General features: G+C 40.8%; 1 protein-coding gene across 1 annotated transcript in view; it reads right to left on the bottom strand.

Annotated features, from left to right (window-relative positions):
* Window positions 1-18,031, bottom strand: part of HCN1 (hyperpolarization activated cyclic nucleotide gated potassium channel 1) — a 314,353-nt gene that overhangs the window by 52,665 nt on the left and 243,657 nt on the right. The window lies entirely within an intron of this gene.

Genomic DNA, 18,031 nt, shown 5'->3' with positions numbered 1-18,031 from the left:
CTCATAGAGGAAACTAGCTCAGCAGGCACATGTAGAGTATGTAGTTAATGCCTGCCACCCAGGAATTCAGTTACCACATTTGTAAGTGCAATAGTAGTTTCACATACTATAGGAATGGTCATGCTGTGGTAAGCATAGTCTATTATATATTAATTTCTCCTGGCTTTTTAACAGAAGCTGTAAAAGCTACATAAAAGAAACTGATGGCAGTAATCAGACTCTGAGAAGGAGCCAGGGAGAATAGTCTCTCACTTTATTTGAAGTTGACAGGAACTTGGAAGTGTGATGCTGAACTGCATTAGGCAATGATGAGGAATACTCCTCTGATGGACAGCACCACTGTTGCAATGTCTGTTATTCTCTGAAAGAAGCAAAAATTGTTTTTTAAGAAAGCTCTTCTGAATGGTGTGATTTATTCTACTGTAATTCCACTCTCCAGATGCTTCAATAATAGATCACAAAGTACAAAATATAGATTACCCTACTATAACTGACTCCTAATGACTCTCTCACACTTTATTTAGTTTGATGGGTTTAACTAGCATTTTGTATCTTCATTCCCCAACATTTTATCAGACAAGAAACCTTTTTATTGAGATCAATTACTGTGCTGTTGATTTGGGGTTTGCATTAGATTAATACATTATTTAAAATGATCACAAGAAGATTCATGTTGAAATATTTTTTACGTTATTACAAAGGAACCACAATTAGGTTGTTAAATTGATAATTAATTATATTTATTGTTAACATATCAATATCTGTATTGTTGGAATAAGGTACTTTTGCAATTTTGGACTTCACACATTTGCAGCTGGTTAGATATCTACAGTATATTACAACACTTAGCCAGCCTATGTGGTCATGCTAGTCGCTGCTAAACTTTGAGAAGGAGGAAAGTGAGAGATTTATATCTAGGGCCCTACCAAATTCACGGCCATGAAAAACGCGTCATGGACCATGAAATCTGGTCTCCCCCTGTGAAATCTGGTCTTATGTGTACTTTTACCCTATATTATACAGATTTCAAGAGGGAGACCAGCATTTCTCAACTTGGGAGTCCTGACCCAAAAGGGAGTTGCATGGGGGTCCCAATGTTATTTTATGGCAGTCATGGTATTGCCACCATTACTTCTGTGCTGCCTTCAGAGCTGGGTGGCCGGAGAGTAGCAGCTGTTGGCTGGGCATCCAGCTCTGAAGGCAGCGCCCCGCCAACAGCAGTGCAGAAGTAAGGGTGGCAATACCATACCATGCCATTATTACTTCTGCGCTACTGCCTTTAGAGCTGGGCAGCAGCCACAACTCTCCACCTGCTCAGTGCTAAAGGCAGCACCGCCGCCAGCAGCAGCGCAGAAGTAAGGGTAGCAGTACCACAACCTCCCCCCCCCCACACACACACATCCTTTTTGGTTCAGGACCCCTACAATTACAACACCATAAAATTTCAGATTTAAATAGCTAAAATCATGAAATTCATTCTTTTAAAAATTCTATGACCATGAAATTGACCAAAATGGCCCTACTTATATCCTAAGGCTTTCCCAGACGTCAAAGTTACTGCAAACCCAGTTAGGAAGGAATCATTCATTAATGGAACCCTCAGGGCCGGCGCAACCCATTAGGGGACCTAGACGGTCGCCTAGGGCACTACAATTTGGGGGGCGGAGACCGCGGTGGTATTTCGGCGGTGGGACTTTCTGCTGCCTCTGTGGGGGGTGGCATTTTGGGGCAGGACCTTCCGCCGCCTAGGGTGGCAGAAAAGCTGGCAGTGCTCCTGGGAACCCAGAGTAAGTGGAAGGAACTCCCATGGAACTTTCTGGAGCAAAATCAATGGTGATAAAAGTGATTGGGATAATCCAAAGCTTAGTGTAAATTGGTCAGAAATAGATATAAATGGGTATAAGGGGCAAATCAGTGTAACTAGCATGAATCTGGCATTCATGGATTGTGAAAAGTCAGTGCAATTTACATGGCAATAAAGCAGAAGAGCTTTGGTAAAAAAAAGCAAGAAGGGTGTGCACGATAGGCAAGAGGTGAGGAGCTGCTTTTTCTTTTAACTTCCCATCTCCAACACACCTGGGATTTCAATGACTTGTCTTCACTACAAAGTTAACTCATGTTAAAATTTGAGTGTTCCCTCTAACTTAATTCCAGACTGAACACAAAAACCCTTAACTTGAGTGTTGTGGTGCTTTAAACTTGAGTTGGGTGGCCCAAGTGGTGTCATAAGCTAAAGCTTGAGTGAGCACAGACAAGTTCTCCCAAAATTCACTGGGAAAGAATTCATAGAGTGGCTTAGATTACTCCAGCACTCAGAATCAAGGGATGTGGACCAAGAAATCAGTGCCACACACAAATGAGTGCATCATCATGCATTTTATTTCACATTGTGGCTACTCTCACTTGAATCAGGCTAGCTTGAGAAGAGTTACTCAAGTGTAGATAACAAGGTAGTCTACAGTGAAGACATATCAAAACTGATTTGCACTCTTATGTCAGGGATGAATTTTGGCCCCAAAGAATACCAAATCACTGCAAATTGAACTTGTTTTTCATAAGGAAAAATTAGTATAGGTTACTTTGCCACTTCAACTTCCATCTGGTGTGTAAATTACACCATCATGTCATTTAGGTCAACTGCTAAAATTTTGTCATAATACACCTCCATTGGTGAAGTAGTTCTATTAATTTTCTAAGGAAAATAATTTTGTTGCAGTAATGTATATCTTATGTCATAGTATTTTTGTAGCACACTGTACTACAATAAATAATTTCACACTGCAAGCGATACACTTGGGTGCATTGCAAACTCTCACTGGGAACTAGCCTTTGTTGGAAGACTGTTCATAATTAATGGTTCTACTGTCATTCTCAAGACATATTTTTACCCAAGATTTTTTGTGAATGTCTGCATAATGTGTACTTATTTCGCTATTAAATGAAATCTTCAGAAAGGCAAGTAAAAAAAAAATTACAAGGGTTATCCTAAGCTTGTAGGTTTGTTGGAGGAAATGGAAGGTAGAAAGTCTATGATTTCCTGGAAAAAGGCCAATTACATTATTTGCTTCCTTATCTTCAGGTGGGGATATATTTTTTTCAATTTATCAAATGGAAAAGTAATCAACCAGACAAGACATTTTCTGTTTCAGTCCCCAAATGTGGAATTTCCTTCCAAATATTCACATGCCCAGATGAGACATAGGAGACATTAATCCATCCTGCAAGAGTGACCAGTGTTTTAACATACAAATATAAGATTTCTGGAAACTTGAAACAGAAGTATGATACCATTCAAAAGGAGAGATTTTCAATTTCCCTAAGACACTCAATACTTATGGACTCAAGCAACCAGATAGAAAAATAACATTTTTAGATTAAGAAAATCTATTGAAGGTAATTTTTAGAGGTTTTTATGACTCGGCTTTGTACAAATGGCAATTTTGGTATACTTTATAGAGAACAATGAAGAATAGCCCTCAAACATATTTTAAAAGTCTATTAAAATTACAAAATATTTTTCTGTAGCATCTGTAGAATACATAGAAGTATGGTATAAATGCTTTATCAGCATTTTGTTTGGGATGACTTTCATAATTCATTCATGGCTTCAACACTAAAGAGTAATATGGCAACCCTAAATTTGTGATGATAAAACGGTTATATTCTGTACATAATCTCTTTCACTGACCCTGTATAACTATATATAGAGGCATCTGTGTATATGCATGCACATATATAGATGTGATTCTGGTGCCATGTTTTCACCTGTTCAAGCTGGACATCCAAATGTATTTGTATATGAACATTTATGAACCATGATCATAGAATCATAGAAGATTAGGTTTGGAAGAGACCTCAGGAGGTCATCTAGTCCAACCCCAACTAAATTATCTCAGTCAGGGCTTTGTCAAGCTAGCCTTAAAACCTCCAAGGATGGAGATTCCACCACTTCCCAAGATAACTCATTCCAGTGCTTCACCACCCTCCTAGTGAAATAGTTTTTCCTAATGTCCAACCTAGACCTCCCCTACTGCAACTTGAGACCACTGCTCCTTGTTCTGTCATCTGCCCCACTGAGAACAGCCAAGCTCCATCCTCTATGGAACCCCCCTTCATGTAGTTGAAGGCTGCTATCAAATCCCCCCTCACTTTCCCCTTCTACTGACTAAAGAAGCCCAATTCCCTCAGCCTCTCCTTATGAGTCATGTGCCACAACCCCCTAATCATTTTCGTTGCCCTCCGCTGGACTCTCTCCAGTTTGTTCACATACTTTCTGGTGGGCGGGGGGACAAAACTGGATGCAATACTCCAAATGTGGCCTCACCAATGCAGAAAAAAGGGGAATAATCACTTCCCTCGATCTGCTGGCAATGCTCCTACTAATGCAGCCCAATATGCCTTTAGCCTTCTTGGCAACAAGGGCACACTGTTAACTCAGATCCAAATTCTCGTCCACTGTAACCCTTAGGTCCTTTTCTGCAGAACTGCTGCCTAGCCACTCAGTCCCTAGTCTGTAGCAGTGCATGGGATTCTTCTGTCCTAAGTGCAGGACTCTGCACTTGTCCTTGTTGAACCTCATCAGATTTCTTTTGGCCTAATCCTGCAATTTGTCTAGGTCACTCTGGACCCTATCCCTATCCTCCAGTGTAGCTAACTCTCCCTCCAGCTAGTGTCATCTACAAACTTGCTGAGAGTGCAATCCATCTTATCATCCAGATCATTAATGGCGATGTTGAACAAAACCGGCCCCAGGACCGACCGCTGGGGCACTCCGCTTGATTCCGGCTGCCAACTAGTCATCGACCATTGATCACTACCCGTTGAGCCCAATGATCTAGCCAGATTTTTATCCACCTTATAGTCCATTCATCCAATCTATACTTCTTTAACTTGCTGACAAGAAATCTGTGGGAGACTGTATCAAAAGTCAAGGTATATCACGTCCACCGCTTTTCCCATATCTACAGAGCCAGTTATCTCATCATAAAAGGCAATCAGGTTGGTCAAGCATGACTTGCCCTTGGTGAATCCATGTTGACTGTTCCTGATCACCTTCCTCTCCTCCAAGTGCTTCAAAATGGATTCCTTGAGGACCTGCTCCATGATTTTTCCAGGGACTGAGGTGAAGCTGACAGGGGTGTAGTTCCCTGGATTTTCCTTCTTCCCTTCTTTAAATATGGACACAATATGTGCCTTTTTCCAATCGTCCAGGACCTCCCCTGATCGCCATGAGTTTTCAAAGATAATGGCCAATGGCTCTGCAATCACATCAGCCAATTCTCTCAGCACCCTCAGATGCACTGCATCCAGCCCCATGGACTTGTGCATGTCCAGCTTTTCTAAATAGTCCTTATCCTGTTCTTTCACCGCTGAGGGCTGCTCACCTCCTCCCCATACTGTGCTGCCAGTGCAGCAGTCTGGGAGCTGACCTTGTCTGTGAAGACCGAGGCAAAAAAAAGCGTTGAGTACTTCAGCTTTTTCCTCATCATCTGTCACTAGGTTGCCTCCCCCATTCAGTAAGGCTCCCACACTTTCCCTGATTACCTTCTTGTTGTTCACATACCTGTAGAAATCCTTCTTGTTACCCTTCACATCCCTTGCTAGCTGCAACTCCAATTGTGCTTTGACCTTTCTGATTACACCCCTGCATGCTGAAGCAATATTTTTATACTCCTCCCTAGTCATCTGTCCAAGTTTCCACTTCTTGTAAGCTTCCTTTTTGTGTTTAAGCTCACCGAAGATCTCTCTGTTAAGCCAAGCTGGTCTCCTGCCATATTTGCTATTCTTTCTGCACATCGGGATGGTTTGTTCCTGTGCCCTCAATAAGGCTTCTTTAAGATACAGCCAGTTCTCCTGGATTCCTTTCCCCCTTATATTAGCCTCCCAGGGGATCCTACCAATCAGTTCCCTGAGGGAGTCAAAGTCTGCTTTTCTGAAGCCCAGGGTCTGTATTCTGCTGCTCTCCTTTCTTCCCTTTGTCAGGATCCTGAACTCGACCATCTCACGGTCACTGCTGCCCAGGTTGCCACCCATTTCTACTTCCCCTACCAATTCTTCACTGTTTGTGAGCAGCAGATCAAAAGAAGCACGGCCCCTAGTTCGTTCCTCCAGCACTTGCACCAGGAAGTTGTCTCCAACACTCTACAAAAACTTTCTGCATTGTCTGTGCACTGCTGTATTGCTCTCCCAGCAGATGCCAGGGTGATTGAAGTCCCCCATGAGAACCAGGGCCTGTGATCTGGAAACTTCTGTTAGTTGTCCAAAGAAGGCTTTCTATCTCATCCTCCAGGTCTGGTGGTCTATAGCAGATGCCCACCACAACATCACCCTTGTTGCTCTCACCTCTAAATTTAACCCAAAGACTCTCAATAGGCTTTTCTCCATTTTCATACTGGAGCTCTGAGCAACCATACTGCTCTCTTACATACACTGCAACTCCTCCTTCTTTTCTCCCCCGCCTGTCCTTCCTGAACAGTTTATATCCATTCATGACAGTGCTCCAGTCATGTGAGTTACCCCATCAAGTCTCTATTATTCCAATCACATCATAGTTCCTTGACTGCGCCAGGACTTCCAATTCTTCCTGCTTGTTTCCCAGGCTTCTTGCGTTTGTGTACAGGCACCTAAGATAACTAGCCGATTGCCCTATTTTCTCGGTATGAACCCCATATGATGGGTACTATTTATTATGAAGGGATCGTAAGACAGCTCTTCTATGAATATAGGCAAATGTATATAAAAGTTGTTATGAAAGCAAAATATTTGAAAGCTCCAATATTTGAATAATGGCTAATACTTTATGGGTTTTGTTACATTCATTAGTTCTTCTGCTATTGCTTTAATGCTTGATGGAGTATACCAAAAACTTGTAAGGCTTACGCTATAAAACACAGCAGGGTGTGTATTATAATCTAATGATGACACACATCAGTAGCTGTTTTTTTTATTCAGGCCATTAACTCTGGAGAGGTTTCATTATTTACCCATAGTCCACAATAAAAAGTTTCAATGAGAACACATCACAAAGTTTATTAATTCCTAAAAATAAACATGCAACAGTAGGAGAAAGAAGTAATATCTTATTAATTTGGTGTAAGTTTACACTTGAAGGAAATAGTCCAAAATATTTCAAAAGTTTTACTGAGAATAATTATTACTAAATTACTGAGGAAAATTAATGAAGTAACAAAATTAATCATTTTAAAAGTTGATCTGAGGACTGCTATGAAATATTTAACTTGCAAAAAGAATCTGCACACTTTCTTCAGCTTTATGGACTGAGGCTGATGCTGAAGTGCAGTTCTTGTTCTTTCAGGGCTTTCTCATCACAGTTGTTTTGTTATTGAGGTAATTAAAAACATGCTGCATGTGGTACCAAACACTGTTAAAAATGCTTTGAATTTGTCTAAATGAACAGGACAGATGGTGAATATTTTGGTCCATTTTTATTTTGAAATGTGCACGATTTGCACACTATTTCTGTGCTTTTGCACACAATTACAATTATTGCATGCATACATATAATTAGCTAGGTGTCTGGTCATTTTCACATGCAGTTGCCTGAATTGCAAGAACAGTCGCAGTAACTTCTTATGCATAATATATGTGCATATAATTCTGAAAATTTGAACTGTTATTTTTGTGAAGAGATGGCTTAGCTAAAATCTTTTTTTGCCCATCAAAATTATTTCTGTTGTGGTAGTGCCAGAGGCCTCAATTAGGATTAGGATCCCATTGTGCTCAGGTGAGAGGGTTCCTGCCCCAGAAACTTAAAATCTAGGAAAATTATCAGTATTTCTGTCCATCTAAGAATCAGAGACCTTTCCATTTGTCAGTGACTGGGATGTGCGTGGTCATGCCTAGTGGTAGGAGCAGCAATCATGCCTAGTGGTTAGAGCAGGAATAAATAGCCAGGAATCAGAGCCCAGGGTCAGAGACAACTTAATTGGAGTGAGGCAAGGCAGGGGTAGGGCTGGAGCCAAAGCAAGATCAGGGCTGGAACAAGGCAGGAGCAAGGCTGGGTACAAGCAGGCGCAGGAGCTATTGCAGCCATGGGTGAATGCTTTGAGCAGCATGCAAATTGCTGCTACTGCTGGGCGTAAGAGCTGGTCTGCTAACTCTTCCAACCAATCAGGTGGTGTAGCCAATCAGGCAGCCTGCTACAGCCAATCTGCACTTGTTATGTTGCCTGGAGACTGCATTTGCTGCAGGGCCTGATTTCTGGCAACATGTAAAAAATAATAACCGGTGCATTAAAGAAACTTTTTTCAGGGGAAAAAATGTTATTGGTGAAAGGTCATTTAAGTGACCCAGCTAAGCAAGTTTAAATCCTTCCATCTGTGTGTAACAAGCAGCTGCTAACAATCTTTTGACTAGCACAATTGGGTAGTGGTCCATGACTTGTGCTCCTAGGCACTATGGTAATACAAATAATAATAAATAATACATGTTTGGATCTTATTGATGCTGGGAGGATGATCAGAGAAGTCAGCTTGAAAAAAAGGATATACTTTTCCCTGCTGTGACTGACATTTCTAAGATCTTTAAACCTGAATCCAATCAAAAATATATTTTATTCTCACTTTACAAGCTGCTTTCAAACAGTGCTACAAAAGTAGAAGAATGGAACGTATGGTGAAGTCTGGTTCAGGCAGTTGGATCTGATGGTGGACCATTGCTTACATTTTCATGGGAATCATGTAGCCAAAAGCTAAGATTTTTAAATCCCATTTTGTGATATATTCTATCTACCCTTTGTGTACAACCTTAACTCAACCTCCTTGTGAACACAACTCTGTTTTTAATTACATGGTCATGTACTACATGGCAAATGCATCACTTTCCCAACTGTGAAGCACCTAATGTATATCTGAGAGGAGTTTCTCATTGCACAACTTACAAAGTGTTAATTAAATCACTCTCAACCCTATTGCCACTTATGGAGTGGTTAGGAGCCCTTTCCTCTGCTGCAGGTGTCCCTGCCAATTCACAGCAATATAAGAACAGAAGAACGGCCGTACCGGGACTGACCAAAGGTCCATCTAGGCCAGTATCCTGTCTACCAACAGTGACCAATGCCAGGTTCCCCAGAGGGAGTGGACCTAACAGGCAATGATCAAGTGTTCTCTCTCCTGCCAACCATCTCCATCCTCTGACAGACAGAGGCTAGGGACACCATTCCTTACCCATCCTGGCTAATAGCCATTAATGGACTTAACCACCATGAATTTATCCAGTTCTATTTTAAACGCTGTTATAGTGCTAGCATTCACAACCTCCTCAGGTAAGGAGTTCCACAAGTTGACTGTGTGCTGCATGAAGAAGAACTTCCTTGTATTTGTTTTAAACCTGCTGCCTATTAATTTCATTTGGTGACCCCTAGTTCTTATATTATGGGAATAAGTAAATAACTTTTCCTTATCCACTTTCTCCACATCACTCAAGATTTTATATACCTCTATCATATCCCCCCTTAGTCTCCTCTTTTCCAAGCTGAAGAGATCTAGACTCCTTAATCTCTCCTCATATGGGACCCATTCCAAACCCCTAATCATTTTAGTTGTCTTTCTCTGAACCTTTTCTAGTGCCAGTATATCTTTTTCGAGATGAGGAGACCACATCTGTATGCAGAATTCGAGATGTGGGCGTACCATCGATTTATATAAGGGCGATAATATATTCTCAGTCTTATTCTCTATCCCCTTTTTAATGATTCCTAACATCCTGTTTGCTTTTTTGACCCCTTCTGCACACTGTGTGGACATCTTCAGAGAACTATCCACGATGACTCCAAGATCTTTTTCCTGACTTGTTGTAGCTAAATTAGCCCCCATCATATTGTATGTATAGTTGGGGTTATTTTTTCCTATGTGCATTACTTTTTTTTTTTTTTTTTGCCTCTGTCTTCACGAACAAGGTCAGCTCCCAGACTGCTGCACAATATGGGGAGAAGGTGACCAGCCCTCTGTGGAGAAAGAAGTGGTTCGGGACTATTTAGAAAAACTGGACGTGCACAAGTCCATGGGGCCGGATGCACTGCATCCGAGGGTGCTAAAGGAGTTGGCGGATGAGATTGCAGAGCCATTAGCCATTATTTTTGAAAACTCATGGCGATCGGGGGAGGTCCCGGATGACTGGAAAAAGGCTAATGTAGTGCCCATCTTTTAAAAAGGGAAGGAGGAGGATCCGGGGAACTACAGGCCAGTCAGCCTCACCTCAGTCCCTGGAAAAATCATGGAGCAGGTCCTCAAGGAATCAATTATGAAACACTTAGAGGAGAGGAAAGTGATCAGGAACAGTCAGCATGGATTCACCAAGGGGAAGTCGTGCCTGACTAACCTAATTGCCTTCTATGATGAGATAACTGGCTCTGTGGATGAGGGGAAAGCAGTGGATGTGTTATTCCTTGACTTTAGCAAAGCTTTTGATACAGTCTCCCACAGTATTCTTGCCGCCAAGTTAAAGAAGTATGGGCTGGATGAATGGACTGTAAGGTGGATAGAAAGCTGGCTAGATCGTCGGGCTCAACGGGTAGTAATCAATGGCTCCATGTCTAGTTGGCAGCCGGTTTCAAGCGGAGTGCCTCAAGGGTTGGTCCTGGGGCCGGTTTTGTTTAATATCTTTATTAATGATCTGGAGGATGGTGTGGACTGCACTCTCAGCAAGTTTGCAGATGACACTAAACTAGGAGGCGTGGTAGATACACTAGAGGGTAGGGATTGGATACAGAGGGACCTAGACAAATTAGAGGATTGGGCCAAAAAAAACCTGATGAGGTTCAACAAGGACAAGTGCAGAGTCCTGCAGTTAGAACAGAAGAATCCCATGCAATGCTACAGACTAGGGACCGAGTGGCTAGGCAGCAGTTCTGCAGAAAAGGACTTAGGGGTCACAGTGGACGAGAAGCTGGATATGAGTCAGCAGTGTGCTCTTGTTGCCAAGAAGGCTAACGGCATTTTGGGATGTATAAGTAGGTACACATTGCCAGCAGATCGAGGAATGCTTTATTCGACATTGGTGAGGCCTCATCTGGAGTACTGTGTCCAGTTTTGGGCCCCACACTACAAGAAGGATGTGGAAAAATTGGAAAGAGTCCAGCGGAGGGCAACAAAAATGATTAGGGGTCTGGAGCACATGACTTATGAGGAGGGGCTGAGGGAACTGGGATTGTTTAGTCTGCAGAAGAGAAGAAGGAGGGGGATTTGATAGCAGCCTTCAACTACCTGAAGGGGGGTTCCAAAGAGGATGGAGCTCGGCTGTTCTCAGTGGTGGCAGATGACAGAACAAGGAGCAATGGTCTCAAGTTGCAGTGGTGGAGGTCCAGGTTGGATATTAGGAAACACTATTTCACTAGGAGGGTGGTGAAGCACTGGAATGCGTTACCTAGGGAGGTGGTGGAGTCTCCTTCCTTGGAGGTTTTTAAGGCCCAGCTTGACAAAGCACTGGCTGGGATGATTTAGTTGGGAATTGGTCCTGCTTTGAGCAGGGGGTTGGACTAGATGACCTCTTGAGGTCCCTTCCAACCCTGATATTCTATGATTCTACTTTACATTTATCTACATTAAATTTCATTTGCCATTTTGTTGCCCAATCACTTAGTTTTATGAGCTCTTTTTGAAGTTCGTCACAGTCTGCTTTGGTCTTAACTATCTTGAGCAGTTTAGTATCATCTGCAAACTTTGCCACCTCACTGTTTACCTCTTTCTCCAGATCATTTATGAATAAATTGAATAGGATTGGTCCAAGGACTGACCCTTGGGGAAAACCACTAGTTACTCCTTTCCATTCTGAGAATTTACCATTAATTCCTACCCTTTATTCCCTGTCTTTTAACCAGTTTTCAATCCATGAAAGGACCTTCCCTTTTATCCCATGACAGCTTAATTTACGTAAGAGCCTTTGGTGAGGGACGTAGTCAAAGGCTTTCTGGAAATCTAAGTACACTATGTCCACTGGATCCCCCTTGTCCACATGTTTGTTGACCCTTTCAAAGAACTCTAATAGATTAGTAAGACACGATTTCCCTTTATAGAAACCATGTTGACTATTGCTCAACAGTTTATGTTTTTCTATGTGTCTGACAATTTTATTCTTAACTATTGTTTTGACTAATTTGCCCGGTACCGACGTTAGACTTACCGGTCTGTAACTACCGGGATCACCTCTAGAGCCCTTTTTAAATATTGGTGTTACATTAGCTAACTTCCAGTCATTGGGTACAGAAGACAATTTAAAGGACAGGTTACAAACCTTAGTTAATAGTTCCGCAACTTCACATTTGAGTTCTTTCAGAACTCTTGGGTGAATGCCATCTGGTCCTGGTGACTTGTTAATGTTAAGTTTATCAATTAATTCCAAAAGCTCCTCTAGTGACACTTCAGTCTGTGACAGTTCTTCAGATTTGTCGCCTACACAGGACAGTTCGGGTTTGGGAATCTCCCTAACATCCTCAGCCGTGAAGACTGAAGCAAAGCATCCATTTAGTTTCTCCGCAATGACTTTATCATCTTTAAGCGCTCCTTTTGTATCTCGATCATCAAGGGGCCCCACTGGTTATTTAGCAGGCTTCCTGCTTCTGATGTACTTAAAAACATTTTATTACCTTTGGAGTTTTTGACTAGCCGTTCTTCAAACTCCTCTTTAGCTTTTCTTATTACATTCTTGCACTTAATTTGGCAGTGTTTATGCTCCTTTCTGTTTGCCTCACTAGGATTTGACTTCCACTTTTTAAAAGAAGTCTTTATCTCTCACTGCTTTTTTTACATGTTTGTTAAGCCACGGTGGCTTTTTTTTTTAGTTCTTTTACTGTGTTTCTCAATTTGGAGTATACATTGAAGTTGGGCCTCTATTATGGTGTCTTTAAAAAGTACCCATGCAGCTTGCAGGGATTTCACTTTAGTAACTGTACTTTTTAACTTCTGTTTAACTAACCCCCTCATTTTTGCATAGTTCCCCCTTTTGAAATTAAATGCCCCAGTGTTGGGCTGTTGAGATGTTCTTCCCACCACAGGGATGTTGAATACTATTGTATTATGGTCACTATTTCCAAGTGGTCCTGTTATAATTACCTCTTGGACCAGCTCCTGTGCTCCACTCAGGACTAAATCTAGAGTTGCCTCTCCCCTTGTGGGTTCCCATACCAGCTGCTCCATGAAGCAGTCATTTAAAGTATCGAGAAATTTTATCTCTGTATTTCGTCCTGAAGTGAAATGTTCCCAGTCAATATGGGGATAATTGAAATCCCCCACTATTATTGAGTTCTTAATTTTGATAGCCTCTCTAATTTCCCTTAGCATTTCATCATCACTATCACTGTCCTGGTCAGGTGGTCGATAATGGATCCCTAATGTTATATTCTTATTAGAGCATGAAATTTCTATCCATAGAGAGTCTATGGAACATGTGGATTCACTTAAGATTTTTACTTCATTTGATTCTACATTTTCTTTCACATATAGTGCCACTCCCCCTCCTGCACGACCTGTTCTGTCCTTCCGATATATTTTGTACCCTGGAATGATTGTGTCCCATTGATTGCTCTCAGTCCGCCAGGTTTCTATGATGCCTATTATATCAATATCCTCCTTTATCACAAGGCACTCTAGTTCACCCATCTTATTATTTAGACTTCTAGCATTTGTGTACAAGCACTTTAAAAACTTGTCACTGTTTATTTGTTTGCCCTTTTCTGATGTGTCAAATTCTTTTTTATGTGAATGTTTATCATCTGATCTGGCCCTTACATTATCCTCTTCCATCCTCTGCTCCTGACTATAACCTGGAGATTCTCTTTCGTTAAGACTCTCCCCGAAGAGAAGTCTCTGTCCGATCCACATGGTCCTCTGCATCAGTCGCCTTTCCCCCATCTCCTAGTTTAAAAACTGCTCTACAACCTTTTTAATGTTTAGTGCCAGCAGTCTGGTTCCACTTTGGTTTAGGTGAAACCCATCTCTCCTGTATAGGCTCCCCCCATCCCAAAGTTTCCCCAGTTCCTAATGAATGTAAACCCTCTCTACACCATCTTCTCATCCATGCATTGAGACTCTGAAGCTCTGCCTGCCTACCTGGCCCTGCACGTGGAACTGGGAGCATTTCTGAGAATGCCACCATAGAGGTCCTGGATTTCAGTCTCTTCCCTAGCAGCCTAAATTTGGCCTCCAGGACATCTCTCCTACCCTTCCCTATGTCATTGGTACCTATAAGTACCACGACCACTGGCTCCTCCCCATATCCATCACTTCATTTTTTATCTATACAGTTAAGTTAGCTACTCACACTTGTGCAGCGCATCCTTCCTTAACTGCACATTTTATTAAGTTAGTCAAAAAGTCTACTTTGATCAGTATAAAATTTTCAGGGGCTCAGTTAAATGAAGATCAATTTCTCTATCGTACGAAGTAAAGGAATTTCTCCTCAGTGAGGACACACACATCCCATAGTGATGGATGTATAGAACCTGAATAGAAGAGAATTCCATGAAAATTTCCACTGACCTTTAGCCCTTTTAGCTGTAGAACTATTTTGAAAAGTGATGGCAAGAGTTTTTTTATATAATGCAACACTTATATTTTTCAGACTTTTCTCAGACTCAGAAATGATTGAGCTGAGTTTGTTCAAACTTGCAAAAAATAATCATTTTTGGAGCAAGGGAAACTTGGAAAATTTTAGCCTGAAACATGAGCGTTTGAGAGATAGAAAACAAGGAGTTAGAATAGAAACCATTGTGTGACCTTTACTACAGCAGTTGCTGATGTTACTGTATGCTGTACTTGTGATTTCTTTTGTTCTCCTTACTGTATGTGAGGAAATCGTGTTTTTAGATGAATGCCTTCATCAGAGGCTAATATAAAAAACAAACTTCAATAACACTTAATACATTCTGTAAATATTTAGACTTGAATATATTCAATCGGATATTTGTTTTAACTACTATATGTATTTTGCCTTCTATTGTTGGTGACAGATGAAATGGGACATGTTCTTTAAGACCTAGAAGAATTGTACTCAGACTTTAACTGCTGAAGAGCCAATTTATGGTTGAATAGTCAAAGAACCATTAAAAAACCGAATACTTGGAGTAGAAAAATGTCTGTAATGTAGTAATAGCTAATATATTCTTTGAAAGACCTAAACCAATCTGAACAATGTTTTTAGGGCTGAATAAGAGAGCTGCCACTAGAATGCGGTCACCAGTTTTGAGCTTCTATAAATGTCACTACCACCATATCTGTGTTCCTTTAGAGGTTTCTAGCCTTTAATTCAATATTGACATTTTTCCGAGAACACCTGCTACATTTTTATTAGGACATTAATCTTTCAGGTGCACAATGTGGCTCCTGATGGAAGTATTCAGCTGAAATTATATTTTCCCCAATATACAATATGTATAACAAAAGAAATTACAACATATATCGTAGAGGCTGTGACTTCCATAGTTAACATTTCATAACAGTTTCCACTCTTACTCCATGTTTTTAGTTGCTCATAACTCTCACCTTTTCCATGCTTGGTCTCTCTCCAAAAGTTATTTTTCAAGCTTGAACAAACTTGTTTGTGTTGTTTTTGAGTATGTGAGGAGTGAAAAATATAAGCTTGCTGCGTTATAAATACATTTTTAACAGCTCTGCAGCTGAAAAGTCTTGTGGATAAAATTTTATAATTTGGTAGGGAAATAGCCCTCATTGAGGAGAAATGCCTATGCTCCTTCAAGAAAAAAAAATGGTTTTCATTTGACTAGCTTATGACCCTTTGCAAGTTAAACAATGATCACGAACAATAGATTTTTTTAACCAAAAGAAAGGCTGCATGCAACTCAGGAATCATAGGTTTACTATCTCTGGTCTAGATCACTTTTTTTCTGGACTCTGTTGTTACTTCATAATTTTGTCTGGAACTTAGATGTCAAGGTCTTAGGAATCTTATATATTGACATGATTGGAGAGAAGAAAGGAAAAAAATCCCCCTCTCGATCATGCACAAAGTAGAGTGTAGGTGTATTTTCACAGTGCATTCTGCTCTTACTTTCATGAACAGCACTTCAAATAACATGAAGAACCAGTGCAAAAAAATCCAACAGAGTTTCAGATCTACAACATAACCAATGAATTTGAATATGCTTGGGTACATTGTGAGTGATATATAATTGTAACATATTATAAAACTCCTAACACAGTCATGTAGTTGTCATCCACAAAAAATTATGGGGCCAAATTTTGCTCTCAGTCACACAGTAACTTATGATTTCCATGGTATCATATCCAAGTAACTTTGGATTTACAGCGGTGTAACTTCGTACAGAATTTGGTCTATTGTAAGGTAAGGAAGTGGGTTCTGCCACCACTTACTATTTCTGTTGCTGACAGTAGTAAGCCACTAAGGAAAAATGCATTTCAGATTTTAGGAATCCAATTAAACATGTGTGAATTGGGCACCATAATGAGAATGGGAGAATCCATGTGATGATACAAATAAGCAATTATATTATAAGATGATAACATAATGCTATTTGTGCATCCTGCTGAAATTTGTGCATCTTGCTGGTTTACAGTCGAAAGAATGGCTTGTAGCCATTTTGAGTTCTTCTTGGAAATTGCACAAGATTTCGTAATGCATTCACATAACATGTGTGTTTCACTGCTACTAGTTTAGAGATCTGACATTTATATCAGAGTGTACCATACAGTACACATAAATTGCTGTGCTGGCAGTTGGAATACTATGGTAATGAGAGCCTGGAATTTCCATGAAAACTATTTTGGGAGTTTGGGTAAACACTGGGAGCTGGTAATACATAGCCTTTTTTCTAAAGATGTGCAAGATTTGAATTACCTACCTTCACTAGTGAAGAAAAACAAACTAATATTTTAATTAACTGTCTGTGAATCACTTTAATATCTATGCAAGAGAAAAATGCTACACTGGCAGGATGACAGACTAGGTTACTTCTGTGATTTATATGTCAGGAGTAAAATGTCAGGAGCAAACACCAAAGCTGAGTCTTTTCATGGGCACTGGGGAAAAAATATTTTAAAAGATGAAGTGTCTTGTTTACTGCAAACCTTGCTAAACAAAACCCCTCACACATCTTTCCAAATTGTACAGCTGCCATGAGGCACTGTAGTGAGTTATGATGTGTGGCATTCAGCATTATACCTCCCATGGTAGGAATACTAAAAGACACCTACCAGAACTCATGCCAATTTCACAAGTTGGGTGGATTATCACAATAGGTGGTTCTGTCTCCCTTCCTCCCTTCTTATGACTCTTCTTTTCTCTGCTTTCCTCCCTTTCCCTTTTCATCTTCTGCTCTCTATCTTTACTTCATCTTCCCCTTTTCTTTCTCTCCTGCTATCCTTCCCAGTTCCTCCTCCTTAGAAGGTATCCTCTGTAGACTGCAGCCACTAGAGGGTATTAGGATCACAAACACACACTTGAGTAGGCTGCCAATGACTTACTATCCAGTAGAGGAGTACATCACGCAGGGACTTATCTATATAATTGTTAAATATATGGCTTTGTTAATACTAGTTAACCTTTTCTTTCTCCCCACTCAATATCCCCCTCCACAGAACTCCTTAATGTCTCCCCCATGCAAAATAAAAAACAGCACATGCTATTTCTTCCAAAAAAGGACTATGTCTTTTTGCCATTTGATGCTTTTTTGCAGTCACAGTGGGTTTGATTGTGCTTTTGTGCAGCACAGCTGCACTACCCCAAGAGGAGGCCTGTTTAGGTAGCGTGTCTTAATGAACAGAGAACTGGCTTCTATTCCCAGCTCTGCCACTGGCCTTGAGTGTGGCTTTGGGTAAGTGACTTCACAGCTCCATGCCTCAGTTTCCCAATTTGTAAAATGGGGATAATGATACTGACCTCTCTTGTAAAGCACTTTGAGATCTACTGATGAAAATGCTATGTAAGTTAATAAATAATAATAATAATACTATTAGCTAATAAACTGCTCCCCTCTTGCCCGTTTTTCTAAAGCAGTTTACTTCCTCCCTGCAGCTAGTCTGTCTAGCATGTAGGAAGGGTG

This window comes from Malaclemys terrapin, chromosome 6, assembly GCF_027887155.1.
Source record: "Malaclemys terrapin pileata isolate rMalTer1 chromosome 6, rMalTer1.hap1, whole genome shotgun sequence".
Classification (NCBI taxonomy): domain Eukaryota; kingdom Metazoa; phylum Chordata; order Testudines; family Emydidae; genus Malaclemys; species Malaclemys terrapin.
Note: the sequence above shows the minus strand (reverse complement) of the source record. Positions and strands in the feature narration are given on the sequence as shown.